Genomic DNA, 11,363 nt, shown 5'->3' on the forward strand with positions numbered 1-11,363 from the left:
CGATCCATCACGACTGGTCTGCCGATGTAATCATCCGATGTGGTTTCAACAGGCTTTTCCGTTGCGATGTCGCCAAAGACCCATTTGCTAGCCCCGGCCCGCTAGCTTTCTGAACACTGTGTCTCCCATTCGCCTAGTGTAATAGCAACTACCGAACGGCTCCCTGACTCACCTATTACTGCTCATTGGACCCTATGATCACTCGGCTACACAGCTGATGCCTGCTGGTCTGTTCATTAACACTGTACCTCATTTTGTTTATCTGTCGGTCCCAGCCTCAAACTCAGGTCCTGTGTGTACCTAACTGACCCTCTCTGCCCATTCATCGCCATTTACCCGTTGTCTTAGCTCTCCCGACCAACACCCGTGATTGCTTTATCCCAATCTCTAATGTTAATATGCCTTGTCTACTGCTGTTTCAGTTAGTTATTATTGTTTTATTTCACTGTAGAGTCCCCAGTCCCGATCAACATGCCTTAGATAGCTCTTTTGTCCCACCCCCCACGCATGCGGAGACCTCACCTGGCCTAACTGGTGCCTCCAGAGACGCAACCTCATCGTCACTCAATGCCTAGGTTTACCTCCACTGTACCCACATCCTACCATACCCTTGTCTGTACATTATGCCATGAATCTATTCTATCACGCCCAGAAATCTGCTACTTTTATTCTCTGTTCCCAACGCACTAGAAGACCAGTTCTTATAGCCTTTAGCCGTACCCTTATCCTATTCCTCCTCTGTTCCTCTGGTGATGGAGAGGTTAACTCAGGCCCTGTAGCCCCTAGTCCTACACTTATTCCCCAGGTGCTCTCATTTGTTGACTTCTGTAACCGTAAAAGCCTTGGTTCCATGCATGTTAACATCAGAAGCCTCCTCCCTAAGTTTGTTTTATTCACTGCTTTAGCACACTCCGCCAACCCTGATGTCCTAGCCTTGTCTGAATCCTGGCTTAGGAAGGCCACCAGAAATTTCCATCCCCAACTACATCCTTTTCCGTCAAGATAGAACTGCCAAAGGGGGCGGAGTTAGCCTGCAGAGTTCTGTCTTACTATCCCCAAACAGTTTAAGGTTCTACTTTTAAAAATCCACCTTTCCAGAAATAAGTCTCTCACTGTTGCTGCTTGTTATAGACCCCCCCTCAGCCCCTAGCTGTGCCCTGGACACCATATGTGAATTGATTGCCGCCCATCCATCTTCAGAGTTCGTACTGTTAGGTGACCTAAACTGGGATATGCTTAACACCCCGGCTGTCCTACAATCTAAGCTAGATGCCCTCAATCTCACGCCAAGGAACCTACCTGGTACAACTCTAAATCCGTAAAAATGGGCACCCTCATAGATATCATCCTGACCAACTTTCCCTCCAAATACACCTCTGCTGTCTTCAACCAGGATCTCAGCGATCACTGCCTCATTGCCTGCGTCCGTAATCGGTCCGTGGTCAAACGACCACCCCTCATCACTGTCAAACGCTCCGTAAAATACTTCAGCGAGCAGGCCTTTCTATTCGACCTGGCCCAGTATCCTGGAAGGATATTGACCTCATCCCGTCAGTAGAGGATGCCTGGTTGTTCTTTAAAAGTGATTTTTCTCACCATCTCAAATAAGCATGCCCCATTAAAAAAAATGTAGAACTAAGAACAGATATAGCTCCTGGTTCACTCCTGACTTACATTTACATTTAAGTCATTTAGCAGACGCTCTTATCCAGAGCGACTTACAAATTGGTGCATTCACCTTATGATATCCAGTGGAACAACCACTTTACAATAGTGCATCTAAATCTTTTAAGGGGGGGGGGTTAGAAGGATTACTTTATCCTATCCAAGGTATTACTTAAAGAGGTGGGGTTTCAGGTGTCTCCGGAAGGTGGTGATTGACTCCGCTGTCCTGGCGTCGTGAGGGAGCTTGTTCCACCATTGGGGTGCCAGAGCAGCGAACAGTTTGGACTGGGCTGAGCGGGAACCGTGCTTCCTCAGAGGTAGGGGGGCCAGCAGGCCAGAGGTGGATGAACGCAGTGCCCTTGTTTGGGTGTAGGGCCTGATCAGAGCCTGAAGGTATGGAGGTGCCGTTCCCCTCACAGCTCCGTAGGCAAGCACCATGGTCTTGTAGCGGATGCGAGCTTCAACTGGAAGCCAGTAGAGAGAGCGGAGGAGCGGGGTGACGTGAGAGAACTTGGGAAGGTTGAACACCAGACGGGCTGCGGCGTTCTGGATGAGTTGTAGGGGTTTAATGGCACAGGCAGGGAGCCCAGCCAACAGCGAGTTGCAGTAATCCAGACGGGAGATGACAAGTGCCTGGATTAGGACCTGCGCCGCTTCCTGTGTGAGGCAGGGTCGTACTCTGCGAATGTTGTAGAGCATGAACCTACAGGATCGGGTCACCGCCTTGATGTTAGTGGAGAACGACAGGGTGTTGTCCAGGATCACGCCAAGGTTCTTAGCACTCTGGGAGGTGGACACAAGGGAGTTGTCAACCGTGATGGCGAGATCATGGAACGGGCAGTCCTTCCCCGGGAGGAAGAGCAGCTCCGTCTTGCCGAGGTTCAGCTTGAGCTGGTGATCCGTCATCCACACTGATATGTCTGACAGACATGCAGAGATGCGATTCGCCGCCTGGTTATCAGAAGGGGGAAAGGAGAAGATTAATTGTGTGTCGTCTGCATAGCAATGATAGGAGAGACCATGTGAGGATATGACAGAGCCAAGTGACTTGGTGTATAGCGAGAATAGGAGAGGGCCTAGAACAGAGCCCTGGGGGACACCAGTGGTGAGAGTGCGTGGTGCGGAGACAGATTCTCGCCACGCCACCTGGTAGGAGCGACCTGTCAGGTAGGACGCAATCCAAGCGTGGGCCGCGCCGGAGATGCCCAACTCGGAGAGGGTGGAGAGGAGGATCTGATGGTTCACAGTATCAAAGGCAGCAGATAGGTCTAGAAGGATGAGAGCAGAGGAGAGAGAGTTAGCTTTAGCAGTGCGGAGAGCCTCCATGACACAGAGAAGAGCAGTCTCAGTTGAATGCCCAGTCTTGAAACCTGACTGATTAGGATCAAGAAGGTCATTCTGAGAGAGATAGCAGGAGAGCTGGCCAAGGACGGCACGTTCAAGACTTGACTGCCCTTGACCAGCACAAAACATCCTGTGGCATACTGCATTAGCATCGAATAGCCCCGCAATATGCAACTTTTCAGGGAAGTCAGGAACCAATATACACAGTCAGTTAGGAAAGCAAAGACTAGCTTTTTCAAACAGAAATTTGCATCCTGTAGCACTAATTCCAAAAAGTTTTGGGACACTGTACAGTCCATGGAGAATAAGAGCACCTCCTCCCAGCTGCCCACTGCACTGAGGCTAGGAAACACTGCCACCACCGATAAATCTACGATAATCGAGAATTTCAATAAGAATTTTTCTACGGCCGGCCATGCTTTCCACCTGGCTACCCCTACCCCAGCCAACAGCTCTGCGGTGAGATCTCTATACAAAAAAACTGTCCAACCGCTAGAGCCAGGATTCTTACAGTGTTAAAGTTCAGTGTCTAATTTAACTGATTAATGCTTAATATATGCTATAACGACAACTTACACTGTCATAAATGCTAGGACAGAAAAGTAATGTTTTACGTCACACAATTTTGGACAAATCCATCAAGACACCAACCATGAGAAAGGGTTAAACAGGTTTTAAATCAACTGCTGAATTTTATTGAACATAGCTTTTAATGTAATGACATGAGAAAAAAATCTGATTATTATAAATGACAAGCTGTAACAAGTTGTCCAGTGTAGGAAATCCTCACTGGTACACTAGTTTATAGAAAGACCCACACAAGTTATAATTTGTACTTCCAAGTTTCAGACAACATTCAGCAGCAGCATCTAGACAATACACATAAACTGTATAGGCATAATGCCTGTGATTTTTCAACAATCAACCAGCATTAGTTTCAGTGATGTCTGATCAATGTCAATAAATGAAAAAACAGCTTAAATGTATACTACACTAGAAGGGTCACTCAAACAAACCCATGAGGCATAGCTCAAGCATAGGGGTACATAGGATAAATTTTTGAGTAACAGAGTATATTATCACATATCCTGTATGGTTGGATAGACAGTGATAACCTCATTGTCCCAAAACAGAACTAATTAAAATAAAATAAAAGTTGCGGCCGATAAGTTTTTGGGGCTCCAAGACAGAAGCACTACAATGATGTTTGTCGCTAGGAAATGTCCCGCCCTCACAGGAGGCTTCTGAGCCTGTGTTGGGACCTGATTAGAATTAGGGTTTTACAGAAAAGCAGATTGATTTTGTTTGGTTAATTAATTTTTTGAGTAGTTAGTATGATATTTTATTTTTACCCAAATGTTAAATTGGCTATCATTATCCACTCGCATTGTAGCTGGCGGAATGCACATTTAATTGTTGCGAACGCCATTATACCATAGAAGAAGATCACCACACAGTTTTTTTTTTATCGTGTCCGTGTGGTGTTATGTGGCTGGCTGTACTAATTACAAACAAGTGCAAAAATGTGTTACCTTTTTTACCGTTCTACCTACCAGAGATTCTACAAGTAGTTGCGGTTATCAAGAATAACGTGACCAACGATTATCCGCGGGGGTTTTCAGGCTGAATTGATGGGTAATGCATTTCGACGACAGCTGAGAAGTGATGTGATACTATCGATATACTTTCCTTCACAACAAAATGGAAGATTCTCAATTAGAATTAACCTAACGTTAGCTAGCCTAGTTGGAATAGCTGGGTAAGTTAGCTAGCTAACGTTACAGTCCTATTGAACTCTGAAAGCCATCAGCTAACGTTAAATCATATCGCTAAGTTATCTTTTAGTGTACACTGTCAATCAATTATGCTTATGGTTGCCATGGTAATCACTGCTAGACTGGTAGCTAGCTAAGTTACCTTTAGCAGGGTGAACATGTTTGTTCATTCTGATGCTAGCTAATGTTACTCTTATTTGGTATTTCAATTTGGTAGCGACCCATTCACCCTTGTGTTGTAAACACTATGTTATTAAAAATAGAATTGTCGATATAGCTAACTCACGCTCTGTTCGTGTGTTGGTATTAATGATGAATGTGTATAAACCGTCTATAGTTGGCTAACAATCGTGGTGCCAATTTAGTGACGCTAGTTAGCTAACAGCAAACTGACAATATTGAAATGTCCATGTTCGGTATGCTTAGTTAGCCAGTCTAATAGAGATCAATACAATTGTTGGGATGGTTAAGTTGTGTATTGTTCTATATTTTGTTGCAGGTGGTATAGAATCTTCCACCATGATGCGCGCTAACTCAGCACAAGGTGAAGGCAAGTTAGGTCAATTCACAGTAAGTATGGTATTAACATGAATTGGGTAGTGTTTGTGTTATGGGTTTAGAGGTAGCTTCAGGACCACAGAGTACCTTCCTGACCATAGTTTACCCCTCCTCTCTTTTTACCTTTTTCTTTTTGGAAAACTCTGGTTATCTGGAGTCATTCCACAGTGTCCTGCTGTTAAAATACCCCAATGCACGGGCATTTTGGGAACACAAGCATGAGGGAGTGGACACACCTTGCCGTTATGGAGCACAACAAGATTGTGGGACAGAAACCAGCAAGGGACACTGAAACTACAACAGTAATGACAGAACCACCTCATTCTTCTCTCTGCAGAAAACACAATAAATACAAAGACATGTCTACAAAATTCCCATGCAAAGGGCTACTATTGACAAGAATAATTTGTCAAAGTCAATGGGCTGGGGGGTGTTTACAGAGAGTATTTTGAGATGAGGAAAGGGATTTTGGTTCTGCTTAGACAGTAAATATATTGTTAGTGGTGGAAAAATGACCCAATTGTCATACTTGAGTAAAGGTAAAAATACCTTAATAGAAAATGACTCAAAAGTGAAAGTCACCCAGTACAATACTACCTGAGTAAAAGTCTAAAAGTGTTTTGGTTTTAGATATACTTAAGTATCAAAAGTTAAAGTATAAATCATTTCAAATTCATTATATTAAGAAACCCAGACGGCACCATTTTTATTTACGGTTAGCCAGGGGCACGTTCCAACACTCAGACAACATTTACAAATGAAGCATGTGTTTGAGTCTGCCAGATCAGAGGCATTAGGGATGACCAGGGATGTTCTCTTGATGTGTGTGAATTGGACCATTTTCCTGTTCTGCTAAGCATTCGAAATGTAACAAATACTTTTGGGTGTAGGACATTTTTGGAGTAAGAGGTACATTACTTTCTTTAGAAATGTAGTGGAGTAAAAGCTGTCAAAAATATAAATAGTAAAGTACAGATACCCCTAAAAACTACTTAAGTACTTTACACCATTGTGTATGAGAGCGATTAAGGTAACATTTCTCCTCAATCTCCCATACACAACAATTCATACTGTGTAAGGACTTCCTTTCAAAGACTTTTCACACTTCCTTGAGCCCGCTCCAGCCCATTCACTTTCCTCTCAAAAGCAGCTCTCAATGTTCCCTAAACAATACGCTAGCTGGTCCCATTCGGTTGATGCCTTTGCCACCAAAGGCGTGTTGCCCTACATCCCTTCCACAAAAAGTGTAAAATGCTAACACCACAACCATGTCTTTTCCAGGAGATGTGCAGTACCAGGAAATATTCTGCAAGAGGACCAAACAGTTGGTGGTTAAGAAGCCCTACACCACTTTCGGCAGAGTTTTATCCAACTGGCCATTCACCGCAGACAGGATAAGCCCATCGCCATTGCACAAAGAGTCTCCACTTCCCCAGTGCACCATGCCAAACACAATTGCCAGTGTACCGAAGCCAGATAAAGGACTATTGCTGCATTTACACAGGCAGCCCAATTCTGATATTTTTTTCACTAATGGGTCTTTTGATCAATCAGATCTGAAAAAGATCTGTTGTGAAACAATATTAGAATTGGGCTGTCTGTGTAAACGCAGACAGTGTGGCTCAGCATAAGATCATGTAGAACACACTGGAGGATGGCTCATAATAATGGCCAGGACGGCGCAAATGGAATGGTATCAAACACATTGAAACTATGTGTTTGATGTATTTGATATCGTTCCACTCTAGCCATTACCACGAGCCCGTCATCCCCAATTAAGGTGCCTCCAATCCTGTTCCTGGAGAACTACCCTCCTGTAGGTTTATGCTCCTACCCTAGTTGTAACTAACCTAGTTCAGTTTATCAACCAGCTAATTATTAGAATCAGGTGTGCTAGGTGAGGGTTGGAGTGAACCTACAGGATGGTAGCTCTCCAGGAATAGGGTTGGAGAGCCCTGATTTAGAACCACCATCAAATAAATATAGATATTTTCTATTAGTCTTTTAAATTTGTCTGCCCTTACGAATTCACAGAAGACATATATATTAAAACTGTACAGGGCTCTGTAGCATCAAACAGATGCTAGACATTCAGATATCCTCTGTAGACTCTCTACAGATGGGACTTATTCACCATAGTAACCACCTTAACCAAGCCTCAGAGCGTCAGGGACTGACTGGGCCAACCCAACAGCAGGTCCCTCACAATGAGGGGTGGGCTTCAGCTTAGCACACAATTCCAAAACCACATGAGTGGGCTTGGGCTATATGGAGATTAGCATAAGTGCTATGTACTGGTTGTGCATCCCACCTAAACTTATCTGTAATTACTGTATTGGGCTGTAGTTCTGCTCTTGTTTTTAGTGTATTTTTTAAAAATACTGCATTTTTGGTGTCCTGTTGTGCATATAAAATATGCCATAAAGCAATGATGCGCAAATATTTGGAACTCATTGTACAAGATGAGATGTTATATTTTACGTAATTTATTTAAATATATATATATATATATATATATATATGCATAATAATATGTGCAGTAGAGTGGGAAAGCATGGATGAGAATAAAGACTCAGAAGTTGTGGCACCCCTTTGGGTGGGTCATAGTGCAAAAACATTTTGGGGACCATGGCCACAAGCAACACATACTCCCTCTGTTGGACTCCTGTGATAAAGCACTTGCATCACTCAGTTACTGTTGCTGAAAGAACATTGTTTGAACATCATTGCATTGTTCGTAATAACGTTGAAAACGACTAATTCTCTCTCAGTTGTAAAGTACCTGTAGATTAACTATAGACAGACCGAATCAACAAAGTGGTAATGAATAGTATAGTGATCTGGATGCACCTTTTTTAAATAAACAGATTTGGTGTAACATGACAAGGGAATGGAATGGAGTACAACTTGTATGGAGTCATTTGATGGCACAAAAAAAACGAATGATTTTTTAAAAATGTCCAGAACACATGGTCTGTTTTTCTGCCACCATCAGAGAGCGCTATTTCCACTTTAACCTCAACTAGCCTGGACCGCCACTCTTCGCAATTTGATGTGTTTATTTTGTTAGTTGTGAGAACGACGCTTCAATGGCACTTTTGTTTTGAAGAGAGAAGTCAAGCGAAAGGTTGATGCAGCGTTTAGCTAGTTACCTACGGAGGTTGACTAGCTAGGTGGCTTGCTTAGTTGCTGCCTCAAGCTGAAGTATACTGAACAAAACTAAAAACGCAACATGCAACAATTTCAAAGAATTTACTGAGTTACAGATCATATAAGGAAAGCAGTCAATTTAAATCAATAAATTGGGCCTTAATCTATGGATTTCACATGACTCGGCAGGGGTGCAGCCATGAATGGTCCTTGGAGGGCACACATCTAGTAAAAATGTTGGATTACATAATGAATAGTGCTGAACAATTTGTGCTTTTTGAAGTCGTTTATGTTCAATTATTAAAATAATCACTGTTTGCAATTTCAATAATTTTGTAGACAGTAAATGCACTATGCATTTTGTGGGTTGAATGCTATAACACAAAATAAAAGAAAAGTAGTGTCTGCCCATTACTGCTTATCACTTATTAACCATAATTTATTCACATTAATATTTGTTTTATTTGATACATTTATTTTTTCATTCCAAGTCATCTCATCTCTATAGAGCTGCTGCCTATGCTGTCTGACAAATTCACTATTTTAGTAGTTCTTCAAAGTAAAAAAGGCATGCTTTTATATGACTGCTGAATGCCAAAGTATCAAACACTTATATAATGTATTTTCAGGTAGCGATACCAGTGGTGTAAAGTACTTAAGTAAAAAGTACTACTCAAGTAGTTTTCTGGGGGTATTTGTACTTTACTATTTATATTTTTGACAGCTTTTACTCCACTACATTCCGAAAGTGTCTTGCAAAAGTATTCACCCCCTTGGCGTTTTTCCTATTTTGTTGCATTACAACCTGTAATTTAAATGGATTTTTATTTGGATTTCGTGTAATGGACATACACAATATAGACCAAACTGGTGAAGTGAAATAAAAAAAATGTCTTGTTTCAAAAAATTATAAAAGGAAAAGTGGTGCGTGCATATGTATTCACCCCCTTTGCTATGAAGCCCCTAAATAAGATCTGGTGCAACCAATTACCTTCAGAAGTCACATAATTAGTTAAATAAAGTCCACCTGTGTGCAATCTAAGTGTCACATGATCTGTCACATGATCTCAGTATATATACACCTGTTCTGAAAGGCCCCCAGAGTCTGCAACACCACTAAGCAAGCAGCACCATGAAGACCAAGGAGGTCTCAAAACAGGTCAGGGACAAAGTTGTGGAGAAGTACAGATCAGGGTTGGGTTATAAAAAAATATCTGAAACTTTGAACATCCCACTGAGCACCATTAAATCCATTATTAAAGAATGGAAAGGATATGGCACCACAACAAACCTGCCAAGAGAGGGCTGCCCACCAAAACTCACGGACCAGGCAAGGAGGGCATTAATCAGAGAGGCAACAAAGAGACCAAAGATAACCCTGAAGGAGCTGCAAAGCTCCATAGCTGAGATTGGAGTATCTGTCCATAGGACCACTTTAAGCCGTACACTCCACAGAGCTGGGCTTTACGGAAGCATGGCCAGAAAAAAAGCCATTGCTTAAAGAAAAAAATAAGCAAACACGTTTAGTGTTCTCCAAAAGGCACGTGGGAGACTCCCAAAACATATGAAAGAAGGTACTCTGGTCAGATGAGACTAAAATTGAGTTTTTTGGCCATCAAGGAAAACGCTATGTCTGGGGCAAACACAACACCTCACATCACCCCGAGAATATCATCCCCACAGTGAAGCATGGTAGAGGCAGCATCATGCTGTGGGGGTGTTTTTCATCGGCAGGGACTGGGAAACTGGTCAGAATTGAAGGAATGATGAATGGCGCTAAATACAGGGAAATTCTTGAGGGAAAGCTATTTACGTCTTCCAGAGATTTGAGACTGGGACGGAGGTTCACCTTCCAGCAGAACAATGACCCTAAGCATACTGCTAAAGCAACACTCGAGTGGTTTAAGGGGAAACATTTTAAAAGTCTTGGAGTGGCCTAGTCAAAGTCCAGACCTCAATCCAATTGAAAATCTGTGGTATGGCTTAAAGATTGCTGTACACCAGCGGAACCTGATGTACAGGTTCCGCTGCCTTGAAGAATGGGCAAAAATCCCAGTGGCTAGATGTGCCCAGCTTATAGAGCCATACCCCAAGAGACTTGCAGCTGTAATTGCTGCAAAAGGTGCCTCTACAAAGTATTGATTTTGCATCTTCAAAGTGGTAGGCATGTTGTGTAAATCAACAAACCCCCCCAAAAATAAATTTTAATTCTAGGTTGTAAGGCAACAAAATAGGAAAAATACCAAGGGGGTGAATACTTTTGCAAGCCACTGTATATAAAATGATGTACTTTTTACTCCATACATTTTCCCTGACACCCAAAAGTACTCGTTACATTTCGAATGCTTAGCAGGACAGGAAAATTGTCCAATTCACACATCAAGAGAACATCTCTGGTCATCCCTACTGCCTCTTATCTGGCAGACTCACTAAACACAAATGCTTCATTTGTAAATTATGTCTGAGTGTTTGAGTGCCCCTGGCTATCCGTAAATGAATCAAAACTAGAAAATTGGGCCGTCTGCTTTGCTTAATATAAGGAATGTAAAATTATACTTTTACTTTTGATACTTAAGTATATTTTAGCAATTACATTTGCTTTTGATACTTAAGTATTTAAAACCGAAAACTTTGATAAATTAGTATTTTATTGGGTGACTCACTTTTACTTGAGTCATTTTCTACTAAGGTATTTTTACTTTTACTCAAGTATGACAATGATGTACTTTTTCCACCACTGAGTGATACCATGCAAAGCAACTGCTTTCTGTCCCTCACGCGTTCTCTCTTCTCTGTCTGCTCCACACAGATCCGACAGTAAGTGAGCAGGCAATGGATTATGGTCATTGTAGTGAATTACCACGTTTTCTG

The 11,363-nt window shown here is 42.3% G+C and overlaps 1 long non-coding RNA gene across 3 annotated transcripts; it reads left to right on the forward strand.

Annotated features, from left to right (window-relative positions):
• The first annotated feature begins 4,234 nt into the window (after positions 1-4,234).
• Positions 4,235-8,903, forward strand: LOC106566873 (uncharacterized). Of its 3 annotated transcripts, none has more exons than XR_001319960.2 (4): positions 4,240-4,768; positions 5,284-5,354; positions 5,500-5,644; positions 6,624-8,903. It is a non-coding gene; the product is annotated as an uncharacterized lncRNA (long non-coding RNA). The 3 variants fall into 3 exon arrangements; XR_001319959.2 differs by having other exon boundaries at positions 4,242-4,768; positions 5,511-5,644; XR_001319958.2 differs by having other exon boundaries at positions 4,235-4,768; positions 5,284-5,644.
• Positions 8,904-11,363: the final 2,460 nt, after the last annotated feature.

Source organism: Salmo salar, chromosome ssa13 (assembly GCF_905237065.1).
Source record: "Salmo salar chromosome ssa13, Ssal_v3.1, whole genome shotgun sequence".
Taxonomy (NCBI): domain Eukaryota; kingdom Metazoa; phylum Chordata; class Actinopteri; order Salmoniformes; family Salmonidae; genus Salmo; species Salmo salar.